This window comes from Thalassophryne amazonica, chromosome 3 (genome assembly GCF_902500255.1).
Source record: "Thalassophryne amazonica chromosome 3, fThaAma1.1, whole genome shotgun sequence".
In the NCBI taxonomy this organism is placed as follows: Eukaryota; Metazoa; Chordata; class Actinopteri; order Batrachoidiformes; family Batrachoididae; genus Thalassophryne; species Thalassophryne amazonica.
This window is the reverse complement of record NC_047105.1, coordinates 131,573,761-131,595,818: the sequence shown is the minus strand read 5'-3', so window position 1 is coordinate 131,595,818 and position 22,058 is coordinate 131,573,761. Positions and strand designations below refer to the sequence as shown.

The window sequence follows — 22,058 nt, the reverse complement described above, 5'->3', positions numbered from 1 at the left end:
AGCAGTTTCAAATTTCCTTCAATGTCGCCTGCTCTGGCCCCCGGAAGACAATTGACTATGGTTGCTGGTGTCGCTAACTTCACATTTCTCAAAACAGAGTCGCCAATAACCAGAGTTTGATCCTTGGCGGGTGTGTCGTCGAGTGGGGAAAAACGGTTAGAAATGTGAACGGGTTGGCGGTGTACACGGGGCTTCTGTTTAGGGCTACGCTTCTTCCTCACAGTCACCCAGTCGGCCTGCTTTCCCGGCTGCTCGGGATCTGCCAGAGGGAAACTAACGGCGGCTAAGCTACCTTGGTCCGCACCGACTACAGGGGCCTGGCTAGCTGTAGAATTTTCCACGGTGCGGAGCCGAGTCTCCAATTCGCCCAGCCTGGCCTCCAAAGCTACGAATAAGCTACACTTATTACTAGTACCATTACTGCTAAAGGAGGCCGAGGAATAACTAAACATTTCACACCCAGAGCAGAAAAGTGCGGGAGAGACAGGAGAAGCCGCCATGCTAAACCGGCTAAGAGCTAGTAGCTGCGCTAAGCTAGCGGATTCCTAAAAACACACAAAGTGAATAATGTGTAAATAATTTAGAGGTGATTCAGCAGAGGGAGTGCTTTAATTAAGGCACGTGAAGATTACACTGTGAAACAAATCGTTATCTAGGTAACTAGATCAATCTAACTGCGCAGATTAACAGCTAACAGATACAGCAAAACACCGCTGTGCTCCGGAACAGGAAGTGATACAATACCGCAGTGAGAGCCAACCACCAGTAGAGGCAAGCAAGAGCCCACTGACCCTAGTGTATTGAAAAACTATAGGCCGATATCAAATCTGTCATGTTGCACTAAAATTCTGGAAAAAGTAGTTTCACAGCAGCTCATGGACTACCTTACTGAGAATAATTTTTATGAGCCACTGAAGTCTGCTTTTAGAAAATATCATTCTACAGAGACAGCTCTCACTAAAGTGGTGAATGATCTTCTGCTTGCAGTGGATTAGGACACCACTACGGTTCTGGTGCGGTTAGATCTGCGTTTGATACTGTGGATCATCATATTCTACTCAATAGGATGGAGAATCATTTTGGGATTACTGGGAATGCCCTTGTATGGTTAACATCATACCTGACCAGTCGTTCTCACTGTTTTGTACAATAACACTACCGCTAACCTTAGTGACATGAAATTTGAGGTTCCACAGGGGTCCGTCTTAGGCCCCCTGCTTTTCTCCCTTTATATGGCACTACTTGGTGTTTTGGGATTACCTTTCACTGCTATGCTGTTGATACTCAGTCATACATGCCGATAACTGCCGGTAATCTCATTCACATAAAATCCTTAGAAGATTGCCTTGCATCAGCGAGAAGCTGGATGTCTAGCAACTTCCTACTTTTAAACTCTGATAAGACTACAATTATGGTTCTTGTTCCAGTGAGACATCGGCATCAATTTGACCAGTTAAAGCTTAGTGTTTCATACATCATACTGACAAAGTGAGGAACCTTGGGGTAATTTTTTATCCTACATTGTTCTTTGACCTCCACATTAGAAATATTACGTGGACTGCTTTCTTCCACCTGTGAAATATAGCAAAGATTCATCCCATCCTGTCTATGGCTGATGCTAAGACCCTGATTCATGCGTTTGTCTCTTCTTGATTGGACTACTGCAATGTTCTATTTTCTGGTTAACCGCAGTCCAGCATTAGGGCTCTCCAATTGGTTCAAAATGCTGCTGCCAGACTTTTGACACAAAGCAGAAAGTTTGACCACATTAAACCCATTTTGGCATCTCTTCACTGGCTTCCTGTCCCAGTGAGATCAGATTTTAAGGTTCTGCTACTAGCCTATAAAATTGTTTGCGGAGTGGCACCTGCCTACCTCGCTTACCTACCTCGGTGAATGCAATTAAACTCTACGTACCGGCCCGGGCTTTACGTTCTCAGGGTGCAGGACTACTTTGTGTCCCTAGAATTAATAAAAAGTCTTTGGGTCATAGAGCTTTCTCTTATTGTGCCCCTGTTCTGTGGAATGATCTCAGTGTCAGTAAAACAGTCAAATTCTATAGAGACTTTCAAGTCCAGACTTAACACACACTTATTTTCCCTTTCATATGGCTAGCATACTGGCAGAGTATAGTACTGTGCTTTTTACTCTTTTAATTCATTTTATTAGGAAACAGAGCGGGCTGCTGCCTCAACTTTATCTAAATCCTGGCTCTTTAAGTGAAGCTTAGGGCTAGTGGCCGGTGATCACCGTAGTATTTCTTTTGTTTTTCTTGTTGCTTAATGCTGACAAATTACACTGTATTTGTTGTCTTTCTGATGCCTGATTCTGTTTTTTATCTCTGTTTGAGGTGCAGCTCCATCCACAGATGGATGTGGTATCTGATCTGGAAACCCTCCTGTCCTGCGCACCGGCAACATTTCCTGTATATTTGTTTGGCGAATTGTTTTGTAATTTGTGTCGGTAGCATGGCCCAAGCAGAGGGTCACCCCTTTCAGTCTGGTCTGTTTGAAGTTTCTTCATCAGAGGGAGTTTTTCCTTACCACTGTCACCTGTGTGCTTGCTATGGGGGTTAGTAAGGTTAGACCTTACTTGTGTGAAGCGCCTTGAGACAACTTTGTTGTGATTTGGCGCTATATAAATGAAAATAAACTGAAATTTTAATGCTGAAGGCTCTGGGTGTGGAGGGACTGTCTCGGATGAGACGTCTCTTCAACATTGCATTGAGATCTGGGACAGCGCCTAAGGAGTGGCAAAGTAAAAAGGAGAGGAAAAGAGAGTTTGGCCGGACAATCAAACCTCTGATTGAAGAGGAACAATGCGGATTCCTTCCTGGTCATGGATCAACCGTCCAGCTCTTCACTCTCACAAGGATCCTGGAAGGTGCCAGGGAGTATGCCCATCTACATGTGTTTCATGGACTTGGAGAAGGCGTATGATCATGCTGTGGGAGTATGGAGTGAGGGGGTCCCTTCTCAGGGCCATCCAATCTCTGTACTCACAAAGTGAGAGCTGTGTTCGGGTGCTCAGCAGTAAGTTGGACTTGTTTCGTCTTCCCTTTTTGCTTGCTGTAATGGAAGAGGTAGGTGGTCATCTGTTTCCATCCTGTGTTTTTAAATGCTTTTATGTTCATCTCGACTTTTAATTTTCTTTCAGTTTTCTTTCTAACAATGTTAACCATGTATGCATCGTGTTTGGTATATCTGGTTGGGTGCACCTGTGGTGTATGCTCATGTGTATGTATGTGTTGTTTAGAGTGTGGACCTGAACTGAAGAGTTTTGCTTTATTTTATGAATTAACATGTACATTTTATTTTATTCCCTCCTTTTTGCTTGCTCTAATGGAAGAGCGTGTGGAGCAAGATGAACCTGAAGAGTTTTGTTTTATTTTATGAATTACCAGATCACCAACCATTAAATGGAGTGATAGCCTTCCTTCTCCAATTTTCCATGCCGTGTACTGTGTCCATCCACACCACATCAGCAGTTGCACAACACAACGCACAGTGAAGAATCCATCGGTCACACTGTTGCCATGAACCCGTTGCTTTCGGCCTGGGCTTGCACTTCTTTTTAGCTTTGCCAAGTTAAACACACCTTTTGGGTTCAGTAGGGGGTGTGGGTCATATGTTTCTTTTCCTTTTGGTGATTTGAGTGATATTGTGATGTGCAATGTCAAGTTAACACCGTGTGATGAACCCAGCATAGGTTTCAGATTGGAGGTGCTTAAGTACAGTACTGCACAGGTGGCTGCTGATGAAAATGTGAATCTTGTCGACCAGATGAGTAACATTGCCAATCAGATTGGGCAGCAGTTGGCAGATAGTAATATTACAAAGTTAAATGCATCTAACCCTGCTGTTGAAGTGCCTAAAAATCCTGATAATGCACCAGATAAATTTGATTCAGTCCATAAGGAGCCACCTGTGTTTATGGAGGATGGTCCAGACGCTATGACTATTGACGAGTGGGAAGAGTCAATGAGAAACTTCATTTGAAATAGTGGTGTTCTAGTTGAGAATCAAGCTGGGGAGATTCTCATCCACCTCAGCGGCAGAGCAAAAGATGTTAAGTTTGATTTAAGAAATGGTGGAATTGATGCCTCAGAGAATCCAAATTCCATTTACAGTTTTTTTGTGCAAATATTTTGGTGCCCATCTTTGATCTTCTGTACCACTTGCTGACTTTTATTCTAAAGTACTGGCAGACAGCAAAGGTCCTTATGAGTTTTGGCTAAGGTTGAATAAGGCTGCCGATAATGCAGTGAGCTGTCTTAAAGAACAGGGTAAAATGTTTGATGACCCCCAGTGTGGACATTACAAGCGTGTTCATAAGGCACTGCCCTAGCAGACCTGTCACTCACCTTTAGGTCCTAAATATTCATAAATGTTCAGCCCAGGAAGTCAAGGTAGTACTGGATGAGTACCACCTGGAAAGAACACCCAAATGTTCTGGTGGGAATAAAATAGTTGGGGTGAACAAAACTGAAATGGGCACTGATGTTTCTCGGGCCGTGAATGCTTTTGATAACTCTGCTATGGAAAGACTGATTACCATGTTAGAAAAAGTCCTGTTGCAGAACCAGAGTAATGTCCAGACTGGTTGGAGGCCACATCGTGAATTGAAATAACCCAGAAGTGGAGGGCTCAAACCATACCCCATGTTCACTTTGCAATGATGGCTCTCAGGATGCATTCACCCATTGCCATAAGAATAAATGGTGTTTTCTGTGCCACTTTGTATAATAAAAATGTTATTGTGCTGTTTTGCACCTGTCTTAAAGTAACCCTGAGAATGTATTTGTTATTTAATTTTGTTTTAGCACTCTGGGGTCAGTCTGAACTGGGAGCGAAGAGCTGGATGTACTTGTTACTGATAGCACGACTTTGTTTTCGTAGCCACTAACGACTGGGAGTGAAGCATGCTGGGATCATTCTGAACTGGGAGTGAAGAACTGCTTTTATTATATCTTTGAAATAACTTTCAGATGCCTGTTGATTAAAGAAATTATGTGCGCCAGGGAGGTTGAGTTGGCCACTCACCCTCCCTTCGCGGACACACTAGAAAAGAGGGAGTAGAACCATGCTTCAACAGAGTCTGCTGCGGGTTAACGTACGAACGCCCAGCCGGTTGACAGGCGCACTCTGCTGAAGGTGTTGGCTCTCCACTTTAAAGGCGTCACGGTAAGAGAAAAATGCGCTGCAACCACTTGTGTTTGATGTAACTGCTTTTGTGGGGAATAAATATACGCTTTTTTATTCTAGCAAAATGCAGTCTGTGTGATCATTTCTGTGTGCCGATCTGACCGAACCTTGTGTTTCAAAACATTTTTGGCGTTGTCGGCAGGATACGGTTACGCTCAGACTACACACAGAAATGTCTTGCTTTAGATTGGGAAAGAGAGATGCGGAGGTGGCATCTCAGCAGGAGTCTTGCTTTAGATTGGGAAAGAGAGATGCGGAGGTGGCATCTCAGCAGGAAGAAGTGGTCCCGGGGTGGGATGGGATCACTTTTAAGGAAATAGGCCAGCTTCTACGGCGACGTGGGGGACGCCCTGGGCCGTGGACTGGAGCGATTCCCACCGCGACTCCGCCAGTTTTATGTGAAATGTTAAAACGGGTGGAGGTTAAAGAGAAAGCTCCGTTGGGAGGTATTCATGAAATGATGTGGATTTGTGCAGAAGCCTGGAAAGAGCGGGTTTTAACTTTAGATACAGTCCGCTCATCAGAATGTGCTAAATCACAAAAGGTGACAAGATTAGAACAACAAGTGAAGCAATTGGAAATTCAAGCCGAAGAAATAGACGGTGTACCAACTTCCTTCTTGGCTGAAAAATGTAAACAAAAAGGATTGAAAGTGACTTGTGTGTCAGGGATGCGCCCTGATATGTTTGAATTGGCCTCATTGTTGAAAGAAATTTTGCAGGGAGAAAAGAAAGGAGTGAAACCTAGTGCCCCTCCCCTACAGGAGGAGGAGGAGGAGGACTTTGATGATGATCTGGTGCAAATAGCTGCAGTCCGGAAAGGAAAGAAAGACAAAAAGAAGGGGAAAAATAAAGAAAGGCGTTCTTGGAGCTTTGACCCTTGCGAGGAAGATTAGGATGATGGTCAAACTCTTGTGGCCCGCCGAGAATTAAAACAATGGTTCACAAGTGATATTAGACCCCATGTGTGATTGGAAATATTTTGGAAAAAATCAGTTCAAGTCACCTCGGCTTTAGTGGACACAGGAGCGGAGGCCTCACTAATTCACGGTAATCCAGAGAAAATGAAGGGACCGGTGGTTCCTTTAACTGGATTAGGTGGACAATTGGTGTATGGAAAAAATATATCGATACCGCTTAAAATTGGAAATATGCCAATTAAAGTGTACACTGTAATAGTGACTCCAATTAATGAATGGATAATTGGCATGGATATTTTAGCTGGAATGACTTTGCATTTAGAACAGGTAAATTTCAATTTGGGATAGCAAACGTAAGAATGATTCTGGTGGGAAAAGTAAAAATGAAACCTTTTCCATTCCAGAGGCTACATGTGTGATTAATCAGAAACAATATCGTATTCCTGGAGGACAAGCAGAAATTACTGCAACCATAAAAGACAACTTGGAGGCAGGAGTTTTGAAACCAGTGACAACAAAATGGAATAATCCATTGTGGCCAGTCCGTAAATCGGATGGTACATGGAGAATGACTGTAGACTTTAGAGGTCTAAATAAACATACACCGGCTTTGACTTCAGCTGTACCTGATGCTGTGAGTATAATTGAACGAGTGCACATCATAGTGGTACGTGGTATGCTGTTATAGATTTGGCCAATGCATTCTTTACCATACCAATCCCAGAGGATAGGATGGAACAGTTTGCATTTACGTGGGAAGGACGGCAATATACATTCACAAGATTGCCACAAGGATATTTACACAGTCCCACTATTTGTCATAGAGTGGTGGCGGAGCATTTGGAACAGTTCCAGGTTCCAATGAGAATGATGATCTCACATTACATTGATGACATTATGCTTCAAGAAGATACAGAAGCAGAAGTAGTGGAATATCTACCGAAATTAGTGACTCATATGAAATCATTTGGCTGGGAAATTAATCCAGCAAAGATTCAGGGACCAGCTCAAACAGTGAAATTCTTAGGAATAGTTTGGAATAAAGGAGAGAGGGAAATACAGATGCACAACGACATCATATTCCACATTTAGGACAGATTTTGCAGCCTTTATATCGATGCACTAGAAAGAAAGAAGAGTTTGTATGGGGAGAGGAACAACAATGCTCATTTGATATGGCAAAGGAAGCCATACAGCAGGCTGTGTCCTTAGGAAAAATGCAATCAGGACCAGTAGAACTTCAAGTGTCTGCTCTAAATGATTATGCTAATTGGAGCTTATGGCAAAAACAAAACAGGATACGAAACCTTTAGGATTCTGGTCGAGAAAACTCCCGGATGCAGGTATGCGTTATACACCTTTTGAAAAACAGCTTTTAGCATGCTATTGGGCGTTGATTGAAACTGAATCACAAACGGTGGGACATGAAGTAATGATGAGGACACAGATACCTATTCTCTCATGGGTGATGAGTAATCCCACCACTCACCGAATAGGGACAGCTCAGGAGGCTAGTGTGATAAAATGGAAATGGTATGTGTCAGAGCGTGTAAAACCAGGTGAAAAAGGGGTGTCATTGCTGCATGAACAAGTAGCTGATGCTCCTGAGGAAGATGAGGACCTTTTGAAGTTCAACCATTGGAGGAATCTCCTGTTAAAGCAGGAAAAAGGTGGGATGATTTGTCAGATGATGAGAAAAGTCGAGCATGGTTCACTGATGGTTCCTGTCATATCAAGCAGGAAAAAAGGCGATGAAAGCAGGAGCTTTTATCCACAATTAGGTCAGTCTCTGGAAGAATTAGGAGAAGGAAAAAGCAGTCAGTGGGCGGAGTTGAAGGCCGTGCATATGGTGGTCATGCAGGGAGGACCACAGGGCCTCCATATTTATACAGATTCATGGTCAGTGACCCAAGGACTACTTACCTGGATGCCTACATGGCATGCCACTAATGGAAAATACATTCTAAAGAAGTTTGGGGAAGAGAATTGTGGGAAGACATTTGGGAAAAGGCTAAAACAATTCCTATTACTGTGATGCATGTAGATGTAACACACTAATGGACAAGACTCAGAAGCTTATATAATAAAGCTGCAGATCAATTAGTAAAAGTAATGATTGAATTAAGACAATCCAGCCCAGGATTGGCTAGATGGGCTCATGTCAAAGCAGGACATTGGGGGGTTCAAGGTACCCTAAAATGGGCCAGAGATCGAGGTATTGATCTAAAATTGGATGATGTGAAAACAGCAATCACTGAGTGTGAACAATGTCAACACCACCGGAAGGGTGTTCCTCAACATTTGCATGGGCAGTTAAATCGTGGAAAAAGTCCTGGTCAAATTTGGCAGTTAGATTTTATTGGACCACTGCCCCATGTCTAAGGGATGTAGACATGCATGCACTGCTGTAGATACATTTTCTGGGGTCTTGGTAGTGCATCCATGTAAATTTGCAAATCAAATGGCCACACTTAAGTGTTTGAAACAGCAGTATTATGGTTTGCCAGTACTCATTTTACAGGAAATAAAGTGAAAGAGTGGGCCCAAGAACATCATGTTGAATGGATTTATCATATTCCCTATTACCCGCAAGCGGCGGGGTAATAGAGCGAATGAACGGGCTTCTTAAAGAGACCCTACGGAAGCTGTCAAAAGATCGCACTATGCGACATTGGAAACAGGACTTGACTACTGCTGTGGATCAGCTGAACAATCGACCTTTAGGGTCGGGATCCACACCCTTGATAAGAATGATTTCAGGAGAAATGATAGAGCATACTACAGAAAGCATCAAAATGTGGAAAATTGATCCACAAGCGGAACTACCTGTCAGAGCAACTCCAGGCTCAGCAGGACTAGACTTAAGAACATTGACTACTGTCACATTGGTACCTGACCAAATTCAAGTGGTAAAAACAGGACTAGGCCTACAGTGTCCGAAGGGCACATATGGGCATGTCCTGCCACGTAGTGGTCTATCACTCAAAGGGCTAACTATTCAAGCCGGAGTGATAGATGCAGATTATCAAGGTGAGATTGGAGTGGTTTGTAGATTGTTTGGAGAACAACCCCTGATATTGAACAAAGGGGACAAAATTGCTCAATTACAGGCCTCAGATCAAGCAGGTGCCAAAGTTTGGGTGAAACAACCTAACGGACCGCCTAAGGCGGCAGAAATTATAGCTCAAGGGAATGATGCAACTGTTAGTATACTCTATCAGGGTGAAGAAAATGGGTAAATGTGCCTGTATCAAAGTGTTATGTAAGAGAAGACTAATCGTTGTCATTCTACCCGTAGTTACACTTGTGTTGTCTAGGCTCGGATTGATGCCCTGCTGGGAGTTGCTGATCGGGCGATCGAGGACCACAAGAGGCGGGCGTCGCTATGGCAACCAGTGGAAGCCCCGGGATTGGAGGTGTCGGCTGCTGGGTCATACTCCTCCTTGTAGGTGGTGCCATGGTCTCCAGCTGCTGGGGATGATGGAAGGAAACGAACTTGAAGAGATACCATTGTTCCAAACAGGATGGAAGAACTCCGATGGGATGTAATGTCACTCTTAATGCTAGAGTGAACATAAGACGTCAAAGGGCGTGGTATGACACTCTATTAGGAGGAACAGGAACTGTCCTGGGGGTGTCGAATACAGTTGATAATGAGGTAACTAGAACAATGCTATCTAATACTGGACAATATTCGTCTCAAGCGCTCCATCAGGTTGGAGAGTGGTTACCAACCGCATTGGTGGGGCAATTACAAAATGCTAATTTATGGCAAAAAAGTTTTCAATGGCAATTGAAATTATGGAATGAAACTTATGATGCATTTAAAAATATTTCGCATATGGGAATTGGACAGCATGTACATTACAAACCATTCATGCAGAGGCTCAAAGGGAAATATTTCAGCGAATATTACTACAGGGAACTATCATGATTGGAGAAGGATTTGGAACATTGCAACACCTTATGTTAAAGCTACATCCAGCATATACACAATGTAATGAAACAGTATGTACTGGGTATGGACCCAGTACAATGTGACACAACCAAAGGTTGTTTGTAAATATCAAGTGTTACCTGTGATAACGGCTAATGGTTATTGGTTCTTGCATATGGATGGAGAGTGGTTAGAACCAAAAACTAATATGACTTTTGATACCAAAATGTGTGACAAAACAGATAAAGGTAGTGGCCTGTGTGCTGCAAAACGGGATATGCCAATCCATGTCTAACCGACTCAGAGGTTGTACTTGTGACTGGACTAGGGAAACACCAAGAGAACTGTTGTGGCAGATCGGCCCACATGCTCTGTGTGTTGCAACAATGAAAAATAATTCACAAGTACCTTCGGTTCCGTTTACTGGCTGCCTGAACAATGTGCACTTATGGCACTGGGGAGACCGGACGTATCGTTTGACTAATTATTCTGTATCAAGTCGGCTGACTTCGGTACAATGGGATGTATTGCATTCCCCATGGAGTCTTTCCCTGGAGCGTTTCAAATGCGCATTGGAACAATCTACGGAAATTCAGCAATTAATAGAGTCACTTACGTCCAACATCTCCAGTCTCATGGTGTCTACATTGATAGCTAGTGACCGGGTAAAACATGTGGCAAAATTAGTACAGCAAGCATCAGCACATCATTGGTGGGATATCTTTTCAGGGATGTCTGTCACTGCCAGGAGTACCTTAGTGCCACCTTTGATACTATTAATTATAGCAATATGTGTGATGACTTTTTGTAACACTTTTACATGTATCTATGTTATACGTTTAAGGCGAGAGGTGGAATGGGTAATATTTCAACGAATGCGATGAAATTGACACTGTTAATTCATGCCTTTTGGAGTAAACCAATATAATGTTACATTAGACCCCACAACATCGGGTTTTGTATGAGTATATTGTTTGGGCACGACTATATTACTCAAAATTTTGTTTGTGAATCACTGGAAGAAATGTGGGAAATGCTATGGCAGGACATAATCGCTGGAATAGGCTGGAGCCCAGCCTTACCTGAATCTGTTGGTGGTTACATAAATTGACTGGTGCAAAACACCAAGAGTGGAATGTATAATAAAAATGTTATTGTGCTGTTTGCACCTGTCTTAAAGTAACCCTGAGAATGTATTGTTATTTAATTTTGTTTTAGCACTCTGGGGTCAGTCTGAACTGGGAGCGAAGAGCTGGATGTACTTGTTACTGATAGCACGACTTGTTTTCGTAGCCACTAACGACTGGGAGTGAAGCATGCTGGATCATTCTGAACTGGAGTGAAGAACTGCTTTTATTATATCTTTGAAATAACTTTCAGATGCCTGTTGATTAAAGAAATTATGTGCGCCAGGGAGGTTGAGTTGGCCACTCACCCTCCCTTCGCGGACACACTAGAAAAGAGGGAGTAGAACCATGCTTCAACAGAGTCTGCTGCGGGTTAACGTACGAACGCCCAGCCGGTTGACAGGCGCACTCTGCTGAAGGTGTTGGCTCTCCACCTTAAAGGCGTCACGGTAAGAGAAAAATGCGCTGCAACCACTTGTGTTTGATGTAACTGCTTTTGTGGGGAATAAATATACGCCTTTTTATTCTAGCAAAATGCAGTCTGTGTGATCATTTCTGTGTGCCGATCTGACCGAACCTTGTGTTTCAAAACACACTTACTTGCCCTCAAGGCAAGAAGCTCTACCCCTCTGGGTATCAGGGAAACTGAGTGGTCTGTGTTCAGCAGAGGACAGTGCAAACCAGGTTAGTCTACCTCCCAACCAGGACCTGGCTGTTGAGTATGATTCTTTCTGTGATATGCTTATCAGCGCAGCGTCTTCTGATGAAACACTGATTATGCAGCGTCTGCGAAGACTTTCACAGACTGACAGTTTGTTTCACACTGAGGTGGTCACTGAAAATAGACATGTTTTTAAGGCACTGGTGGACAGTGGATCTATGCGTGCTATATTAGTGAGGAGACAGACGCTGTGCTTGAGAGGTCTTTACCAAATTTTTAAAGGGCAACAGCCAGAGATTTTGTTATTGTTGGCTGCAGAGGTCACATGGTAATGCCCACTGCTCTGTAAGACTTGTCTGTTTTAGTGTATGGCTGTAAAGTTTTTATTTCTTTCCTAGTGGTCCCAGGCCAAACAGATGGAGGTGATTTTGGGGAGCAACATTCTGAGATGGCTCATGACACAAATCAAGGCCCCTGCTGATGGGGCTGTTTTTTCTCAGCAACCAGGTGCTCATAGTGATAACCTACCGCATTTGTTGTCACTGTTGTCTCAGACAGTTCAGTGTGAAAATAAGTCATTACCTGATAAACTGAGAACTGCTAAGTTGAAGAAATGTGTCACATTGCAACCTCTGTCTGAACATTTGGTGCGGGCCAAGTTGCCGTCTGCTAATGCTTCTGCTGTGGGGAGCACAGTCCTCATTGAGCCCACTCAGTCCAGAACAAGACCAGCTCAGATCCTTTTAGGGAGAGTTGTCCCCACCCTCTATGGTGATGGTTGGGTGCCCGTTAAAGTTGGTAACCCCACTGCTAAGCCGCTCACACTGAAAAAGAAAGCAAAACTAGTGGATGTATCTCTGTTTGTCTGTACAGGATTTACCTGAAACAAAATGTGTCCAGTTATGTAGTCAGAACACAACAGTTTTGCCTACTCTGAGAACGGAAGAGGAGATCATGAAGATTCTCAATGATATGGGCCGCAGAATCTCGACATCACGTCTTGTGAGGTATCTTTGGAGTGGAAAAACAAGTTGCTACACATCAATGAACAGTACAAACAGTACAACTCCACATTTTCAAGGCACAAAGAAACTCAGAACTGCTTTAAATGACATGGAGGAATTGGGAATAATAAGGAAGTCGCAAAGTGAGTACTTGTCTCCACTTGTTCTTGTTGTGAAACCCAGTGGTGATTTGCGCATTTGTAATGATTTCAGATGGCTCAATAGAAGGACTGTCAAGGATGTGCACCCCTTGCCTCACCAGACAGATGTGCTTGCTGCACTGTGTGGCAGTGTGTTCTTTTCCACCATGGACCTCACTTCAGGGTTTTATAATGTTGGGTTGCTGAAGATGACTAAAACTACACTGACTTCATCGCCTCCTTTGGCCTGCCCAAGTATAACAGGATGCCGCAAGGGCTAACAAACAGTCCTGCAACATTGATGTGCATGATAATGTCAGTTTTTGGTGTTGAGAACTTTACCAGTCTGTTGTGCTACCTAGACGACCTGATGGTGAACAGGTCACGTTAGAGTGCTTAGAGATTTTTTTTCACGTTTGGCTGCCAACAACCTTAAGCTTTCACCCAAAAAGTGTCATTTCCTCCAGCGCGCCATTAAGTTTCTAGGTCACATTGTCTGCGAAGAAGGTGTTAAAACTGATTCCAGTAAGGTTCAGGCCATCAGTGATATTCAGGAATCTGACCTTATGGAGTTGGATGGTGTAACTCTCAGTGCTAAGAAAATAAGGTCTTTCTTAGGTATGAATTTGTATTACCACCACTTCATTGAAGGCTGTTCGGCTAAGGCTAGGCCTTTGTTTGCCATCCTGTCAGAACCCACTAATTCCAAATGAAGGGGCCGGAACCCCAAGCCTAACTTTAAGAAGGGTTTAGTGAATTTGACTCCCGCTGACTGGACTGATGACTGCAGAAAAGCTTTAGAGACTCTGAAACACTTAGTGCTTGTGTGACCTTGGCTTTCCGAGACTTTGACAATCCTTTTATTCTCACTGTGGATGCTTCTTTTGATGGTATAGGAGCAGTCCTCTCACAACTGCCACCTCGTGGTAAGGTCGCCAGGCCTGTAGAATTTGCCAGTAGGACTCTGTCTCATGCCCAGTTGAACTACCCAGGACACCGCCTGGAGGGGGCAGTTTGTGACAAATTTAGTCATTGGTTGAAAGCATGGACCTTTTCTGTGTGAATTGATAATAACCTACTGACTTACATTTTGACTAAACCCAAACTGGATGCTTGTGAGCAGAAGTGGGTGTCAAAGCTCGCTGCTTACAGTTTTGACCTTAACTATGCCCCAAGTACTAAGAATGTCGTGGCTGATGGGTAGGGAGCCCTTTGTGAGGTCTTGTATTGCCCACCACCTTGTCACTAACCCATATTCATTCCTGCTTTCCCAAGTCAGTGAATTAACAGATCAGAGAGTCCAAGATGTGTTCACGTGCACAAACAACTGTCAGCTTGTTAGTTAGTCTGGGGACGTTGTCAACTCTCCTTCACTGCAAATGTCACTGTCCCTTGAGGATGTCGAGGCTGTGTTGAGCGCTCATGATCCAAGTAGTGCCATTCAAATCAGAGGCACCAGCTCTGATATCCCTCAGGCCATCGATGTGAATGACCATACCTCCCTGCCAAAAATTCAGCTTGCGAATATGTAGGAGCAGGATGTGACCCTGGACAGAGTTTTCTTTTATGTTCAGAGACACAAAAGGCCCACAAAACATCAACATGTGAGTGAATCTTGTGGGGTAAGGAAACTACTCATACATTGGCCTAAATTGTCCACCACAAATGGGATGTTGTACCGGATGAAAAAGGACAATAAAATGAACACGACAATTCAGCAATTTGTTGTCCCAGATTCGTTGAAGTCACAAGTTCTTGCTGGCCTCCATGACTCGGCTGAACATCAAGTTCAGGCTCGGACGCTGTCCCTGGCCAGGCAGAGGTTCTTCTGGACTGGTACGGAGCGGGATATTGTCAGTCACGTCAGGAACTGATTCCGATGCATAGCTGGCTATCTGAATGTCCCTCCTTCGTGAACATTGATCCTGTGGTTTCTGTGGAAGTGCAGGACAGTGAAACAAAGACTTTCAATTGGCTATTGCGTACGAGCGATGTCTTTAATGTGAACACTGTTGTCAGTCAGATCGATGTTGAGTCTGCGGGTGGGCTGTCTGCTGAGGATGATGTAGACACAGTGGCATTAAGTTCCAGTGGAGGTTTTTCACTATGTGATGAACCTCAGGGTTTCCCTTCTCAGCCTCCACCGGGCATGATTGGCCATACACTACCCCATGAGCAGTCATGACCCTTTCGGACTAGGGCTGGTCGACAGGTTAAACCTCCTGCTTGTTTAGTATGTGAGATGAACAAGCAAGCTATGAATGACTCAAGTTTTGTGCTTTCTTTTGTAGGAAGTATGTTGGCTGGGTAGGGAGACCCAAAGTTATTTTGTTTGATGGAGTGCTATGATTTGAGTGTTGGTAATTCTGTTTTTGTTTGTTTTTTCATGAATAGAGAGCACCCATGATGGATGTACACACCATCCATCGAGTCCCTGCTGTTGAAGAAGCCGGCCGCTCCTTCTCCAAGCTTGATCCCACGGTGGATGGTTACTGACGCTGACTGGAACTAATTTGCTACATACATACATGCACCAATTTAGCAGGATTTATGCGGGGTGTATGTAAGAGGATTAATATGGACTGCTAAATCTCTGTAAATTAGTTTTTGGTTGTCCCTTTACATTTTCTTATATTTTCATTTTTACCTGGTACTTTTTTTTTGTGCACTGGGCTATTTTAGTTGGTCCTCCAGGCTCTTCTTGTTGGTGGTGTCGTCTTCTTCTTCTTCGTGTGTGTCCCGCTATAAATTCGGGAGTATTCGCCCGCCTCTTCCTTTTTTGCTTGCTCTAATGGAAGAGGTAGGTGGTCATCTGTTTCCATCCTGTGCTTTTAAATGTTTTTATGTTCATCTCGACTTTTAATTTTATTTGTAACAATGTTACCCATGTGTGCATCATGTTATGGTGCACTTAAGTTTAGTATATCTGGTCGGGTGCACCCATGGTGTATGCTAACCTGTGGTGTATGCTAATATGTATGTATGTATGTATGTATGTATGTGTTGTTTATAGTGTGGAGCCAGATGGACCTGAACTGAAGTTTTATTTTATGAATTACCAGATCACCAACCATTAAATGGAGTGAGTGCCTTCCCTCTCCAATTTTTCATGCCGTGTCCTGTGTGTCCATCCACACCACAGCAACAGTTAGGCAACAGTGGAGAATAGATCGGTCACACTCCCTCTGTCTTCCCTCCTTGTTTTGCCAGTAGAGCTGATTATTTGACACACCTGTGGTGGCTGTGACGCCTGAAACTGATCACCCTTGTAATATTTTAACCCTCTGGCTCTTCATCCTGGCCAGATTCTTGCATTGGCCTCATATCTGTAGTACTTTGTCTGCAGTAGTTTGCAGTTCAGTGCTTTGTGCCGTGTAGTGTTTTCTTATAAGCCTGTCACTCTTTGTATTTTAGTTTGCCACCACCACCAGTTCCACTGGCTCCACCTCGCCCTGGTTAATTTGCTCCTGGCCTTCCTTCAGACCAAAGATGCCTCCTCTTTTCATGCCTCAGCATCTACTCTTGTGAACACCATCAATTATTCATTATGAGCAAACCTTTCTACCCTTTAATCCATTGCCTTTTTCAACTGAGTCCGCCTCATTGGGTCCCATCCTTGACACACAGGAACAGAGACGAGACATACCCATATGACCTTCTGCGGCCTCTAGGACTGGCTGTAAGTCAAAGATGGTCCATTGGAGAAATGGATAATAGAGATGAGAATTTGTAGTTTCGGGAAGTGGTCAAACAAAGTATCTGTGAAGTTCTGTCATTGCTGCCTAAAATGAGTTTAAATCTAAGATGGTGATATTTTATGAGAAGCCATCATTTGCACAAATCAAACTTAATATTGACAAAACATTGATGACGCAGTGGCTTGACATCCAAAAAATTCATTTAATGAGCTCTGGGTACAGTAACGTCATCCAGAGTGAATAATGTAATTCAATTCAAAATTGTTTAATGAAAAAAAAAATGTCCCATTTACACTGTCATACAGTGCTCCCATGTATGATGCAGCTCTGCATCAGTAGAATAAAGTTTAAAAGAAGTCTAAGTCCATCCAATATTAATATGTTTTTACTTTTAAACCGTATTTATGATCTATGCATAACATGAAATCTCATCTAAAAGTAATGAAATACAAAAGTTGTATTGTATTTAAATTTAACTGGGTCAAGTTGTGGTTCTAAGAATACCTGAAAAAAATTACAAATCTTAAATCATTTAATTTATTTTGTTTTATCTTTGCATAGGCCCATTGATGTCTGAGAAGGGTCCATCATATGGAGAAAGTGGCCCATTACATCAGGCATGCAGTGGCCATTAGCCCACACCACCATTCTGAAATTTGAGTCACTGTTAAGGTGCCCTGACACTTGCACGACTTTGATCCGCACACTTGCACGCACATTGTCGTGACAATCCCACCTGCTGTCTTCCCGGTTGGATGCCATGCTTTGTTTCACTGACTGCCACGCATTGTGCACTGGACACGGTATATATAAAGTAATTATTTTGATTTATGATCATTTAGATTTTTTAATCATTTTCTGTCTGTTGAAAACAGCTCTAATCGCTTCTGGAATCACAGAGGAGGGCTCCAGCTGCTGCTTTTCACACATGTGTGCGCTGAATGATGTGGAGAAAGCATTTGCAGCCGTCTAAAAAGGTAATTATTTGTCATGTTTATATTGTAATGGCTTGGTAAGACAGTTGCATGTTCTTTCCTTCTTCTGTGCAGCTGTAAAAGTATGTTTATGATAGATTTAACAACCTGTTATAATCGTTCAGATGAGCTGCGCTGTTATGCGGTGCACTGAAACGCTGAAATCACTCGCACTGTTTACTTCTTTACTTGACGAGGTGCGTGTTTTTTTTAAACATTTCGAAATTCTCTTTACGCACTTGAAGGCGGCTTTGCACATCTCGTGTTCAGTCTATACCTGTTCACAGTGACTTTACTCTCCAGTACTACACACTGCGTATGGGTGCATGAATCAAAGTCAAAAGTCGTGCAAGTGTCACGGGGCCTTTAGCCTAAACAATTTACTATTGGCAAGACAGAAATATTACATGGTGTTAGAAGAGTGTTTACATCATCCTGACAATGGAAGATGGCGCATACAGGTGTCCTCATGCTACGGATGGATTGGGATTCATTCAATCTACTCAGTGCAACACAGAAAACGTTTCATCAACCTATGAAGCTAATATTCTCAATGATAAAAATATATAGCTTGGGTTCATCTTGCCTTCAATGAAATAGAAGTCAAAATAAATGTTTTGTTTTCCATTTTCCATCCCACCCCCACTGTTTCCTAATTTGCAATTGTATTAAATTAGTAAAACTTTGCAGCATCTTTCAAGAATCGCTATGCAGATTTTATCTACCCATAAATGTTGATTCTGAATTGGAGCTTTGAATTATCAGTACAAAGAAGTCAAAGTTTCAGTCAGCCTTTTAAAAATCAGCAGACTTCACTTTGCGTGCAAACCTCAGTGGATGGAATGACCTTTTCTTCAAACTCCAGGCGTATTGAGCTGAATAGTGTCCCATCTTTTTGCTCTTTCATTCTGAGGTCTAAAACTCTGTGGAAACTAAATGAAGAAAGCCTTTTTGTATTCAACTAGTTAAACTGGATATATTCCAGTTTTCTGCTTTTAAACTGAGAGCAGACAAAACTGAGTGTTATTGGTCCTTCCAGAAACACGCTGCCCTGACGTGTTAATGTTGCCAGTGGGTGGCTGTCAGTGGTGGGCACAGCTAACCAAAAAGTTAGCTTCGATAACCCTTAATCAGATAACTGAAAAGTTATCTTTTATAACGATAAACCGATAAACTGCTAAAAAAGTTATCTTTATTACAGATAATTGATAACTATTAGTATTGATTTGGACGAAGCCACATCAGATTAGATTGTCGGCTTCTAATAAACCAGTTTCACTTTAAGCGCCGCAGGGACTGCTGGGTAAATTCAAGGATCACAAACACAAAGAACACACGAAAAATTAATGAATAAAAAAAAAACCCAAACCCTGTCATCATCTTTCAAAAGCAGTTTGAAAGTCTCTTTTTCCTGGTTCTTTCCCTCAGCCCCAACCAGTCTCAGCAGAAGACTGCCCCTCCCTGAGCCTGGTTCTGCTGGAGGTTTCTTCCTGTTAAAAGGGAGTTTTTCCTTCCCACTGTGGCCAAGTGCTTGCTCATAGGGGGTCGTTTTGACCGTTGGGGTTTTTCATAATTATTGTATGGCCTTGCCTTGCAATATGGAGCGCCTTGGGGCAACTGTTTGTTGTGATTTGGCGCTATATAAGAAAAAAGTTGATTGATTGATTGAGTTAAACACAGTATTAGAAGTCACAGTTTATGTCGGTATTAGATACACCATCATTTACGAGCTAAAAGCTGCTGCTTTGAACCCTGCAGCTTTAACAACCGAAATACATCCATTAATGCATTGATTGGCAGAGTAAAAACCACATAGTAAATATGTGGTACATAAAGCCTCCTTTTTTAAAATGCAAAACAATGTCGAAACGTGAAGAATAGTCCCACCCTCTGTACACCGAGCTGCGCCGTGAGAGCTCCTCTCCCCCACCGAGTCTTGGCGATTAAATTACAGCCACAAAGAGATAAACTAAAATAATGTTAAAATTTGTCTGTTTTGTTTGTGTCGAGTGTACAAGTCACTGTAATGTCCAAAGTGAACCTGAACTACACCCACAATGCTCCCTGCGTCTACCGACCAATCGCGTTTTGTGCTTAATGATGATGTCATCAGCAAGTGACAGACAGCCAGTCTGCTCGTAGCACTGGTACCACAGTCTCTTACACAAAGAGACTGGTAGCGTGTTTTTGAAAACATGGCTGTGATTGGTCCATCTGATATGTCGGCCGCTATTGGCTATCACACCATGCTCTGTGATTGGCTGTGCCGTAACTGCTGAAAATGTGAAAAACAAACTGAAAGATTTGAAAAGTGAGACAAACTAGTTGCAAAATGTCACAAATGTCGGGTGTGGGAGTTTATCTCACCCCTGTCAAACCAAAATGGAAACCAGCTATTTGCTTTGTGTGTCTGGAATTCGCACGGCAACCGAAAACATTTGGAGGTTTGAAACGTTGTAAACAAAGGCTGCAGCCAATCAGAGAGCGGCGTGTCTCAGCCAATCAGCAAAATGTCAGAATCCTGACTAAAAGTCACCAGACCAAATAACCCGATACCGACTCCTTTGTATTGGCTGGAGGAGTGGAACCAACTTAGTCTGCTTGTGGCTATAAACACACAACAAATGGACTGAAATGTTTGATTTTAGGCTTTACAAATGTTTTTATCTGTTAAACTTTACCAGCAAAAAAAAAATTAATCGGACTGAAAGTTATCGGAATTAAATTTATCGGAAGATAATTGGTCCGATGATGGTTTTAAAATTTATCTGAAAAGCTAATCCGATAGCAAAAACATTACGTTTGATAATGATCTACTATCAGATTATCTGAACTGTGCCCACCACTGGTGGCTGTGCATTTCATGATCATGAAAGTGCTTTTGGATGTTTTTCATCTTTGACCTGCATATTCGCGAGATGGTTAAGATGGCTCATTTTCACCTCTATCACATCTATCCTGGCAGGCACCACAATATTTATCCATGTTTTTGTGTCTTTGAGAACTGATGGCTGTACTTTATTATGGCAACAGTGCACCTGAAATGGCCACGGTGGCTTCGTGTTTAATACTATTGCCTCACAGCAAGAAGGTAATGGGATCGATTCCCACCTGTGGCCTTTGTGTGGGATTTTCATGTTCTCCCCGTGTTTGTGTGGGTTTCCTCTCGGTGCTTTGGTTTCATCCCACATTTAAAGACATGCAGGTTACGTGAATTGGAAACTTTATAATTATCCAGGTCTCCCTTGCAAAAGAGATCTCGACCTCAATGGGACAAACCTGGTTAAATTAAATAAATACCTTCACTGAGTTCCATTAAAAAAAAAAAAGCAAATTTTAACATCCTAATTTTGACACATGAAATTCTGTATGGTTCTGCAACCTCATCATATGAAAATTATTGAGCCTTATGTACCACCTTGTGCACTGTGAGAGCCATGGTGCATATTTATGCTGTATTTCTAGAAGAAGTTGAAATGATGTTGAGGTGGTTTTCCTCTTTGTGCTGTCACTTTGTGGAATAATTAAGAGATGGATTTTAGAATGTCCACTTAGTGAATATTTTTGGGCATCTTAAATCATGTCTGTTTTCTACCATTGATCATTCGTGTGTGTTAATGTTAACTGTGTGAGGTATATGCAGGTATATTTGGTGTTTTGGATTTTTATTCTTGTTTAATTTTAATGTTTGTGTGAAATGATTATAGTATTATTGTTACTATCATTATTGTGCTTTTTGTACTCCTGATCCCATTCAATCTTAGAAATGCATATTTATTTATTTATTCATTTAAAATTGCCATTTTGCTTTCAGTTTAATTGCTAAAATTGTAATGGTGGAATCTGTTAACTTTGACTTTGTTGCAATTTGTTTTGTTTTTTTTGTTTGTTTGTTTGTTTGTTTTTGGCATAGATGGTAGTTCAACCTGTTGGCAGGATGATCAGATTTTGAGGATTTCATTAACTGATTCATTAATTAATTAATTTCATGTGATTCAAGCAAGTGCATGTGTTTAAACCCCACTCAAACTAAACAATGTGTTCTTTGTTTGAACAGGATGTTAAATTAACATTAAGTTAATGTTAGCTCATAGCCACAGGCGAACACAAAAACAAGGCAACTTTGTTTGTAGCACCGCCTCTTAATAAATTGTTCAGTTACTGTTTTAGCAGCTATTTGCTGTAGAGAATTGGTCCTAAGCACATTAGTCATGGCGGTGAAATGAATTTCCTTAAGGCTATGGTGGAACTTTACACATGTACTGAATGTTTTACACAAAATCCTTTCAGCCCAGAAACCCTCTGTGCCTTGTTTAGTGTCAGTGACCATTCTGAAGTTCAGCATTGTGTTGCGTTCAGGGATGGAAGGATTCTGATCACTATGTAACATAAGT

The 22,058-nt window shown here is 42.3% G+C and overlaps 1 long non-coding RNA gene across 1 annotated transcript; it reads right to left on the bottom strand.

The window, feature by feature from the left end:
- Positions 1 to 2,288: 2,288 nt before the first annotated feature.
- LOC117507636 lies at positions 2,289 to 20,107 on the bottom strand. The gene is made up of 3 exons (XR_004559804.1): positions 20,004 to 20,107; positions 18,708 to 18,710; positions 2,289 to 2,298 (listed from the first exon to the last, which is right to left on the bottom strand). It is a non-coding gene; the product is annotated as an uncharacterized LOC117507636 (long non-coding RNA).
- Between the last annotated feature and the right edge of the window lie 1,951 nt (positions 20,108 to 22,058).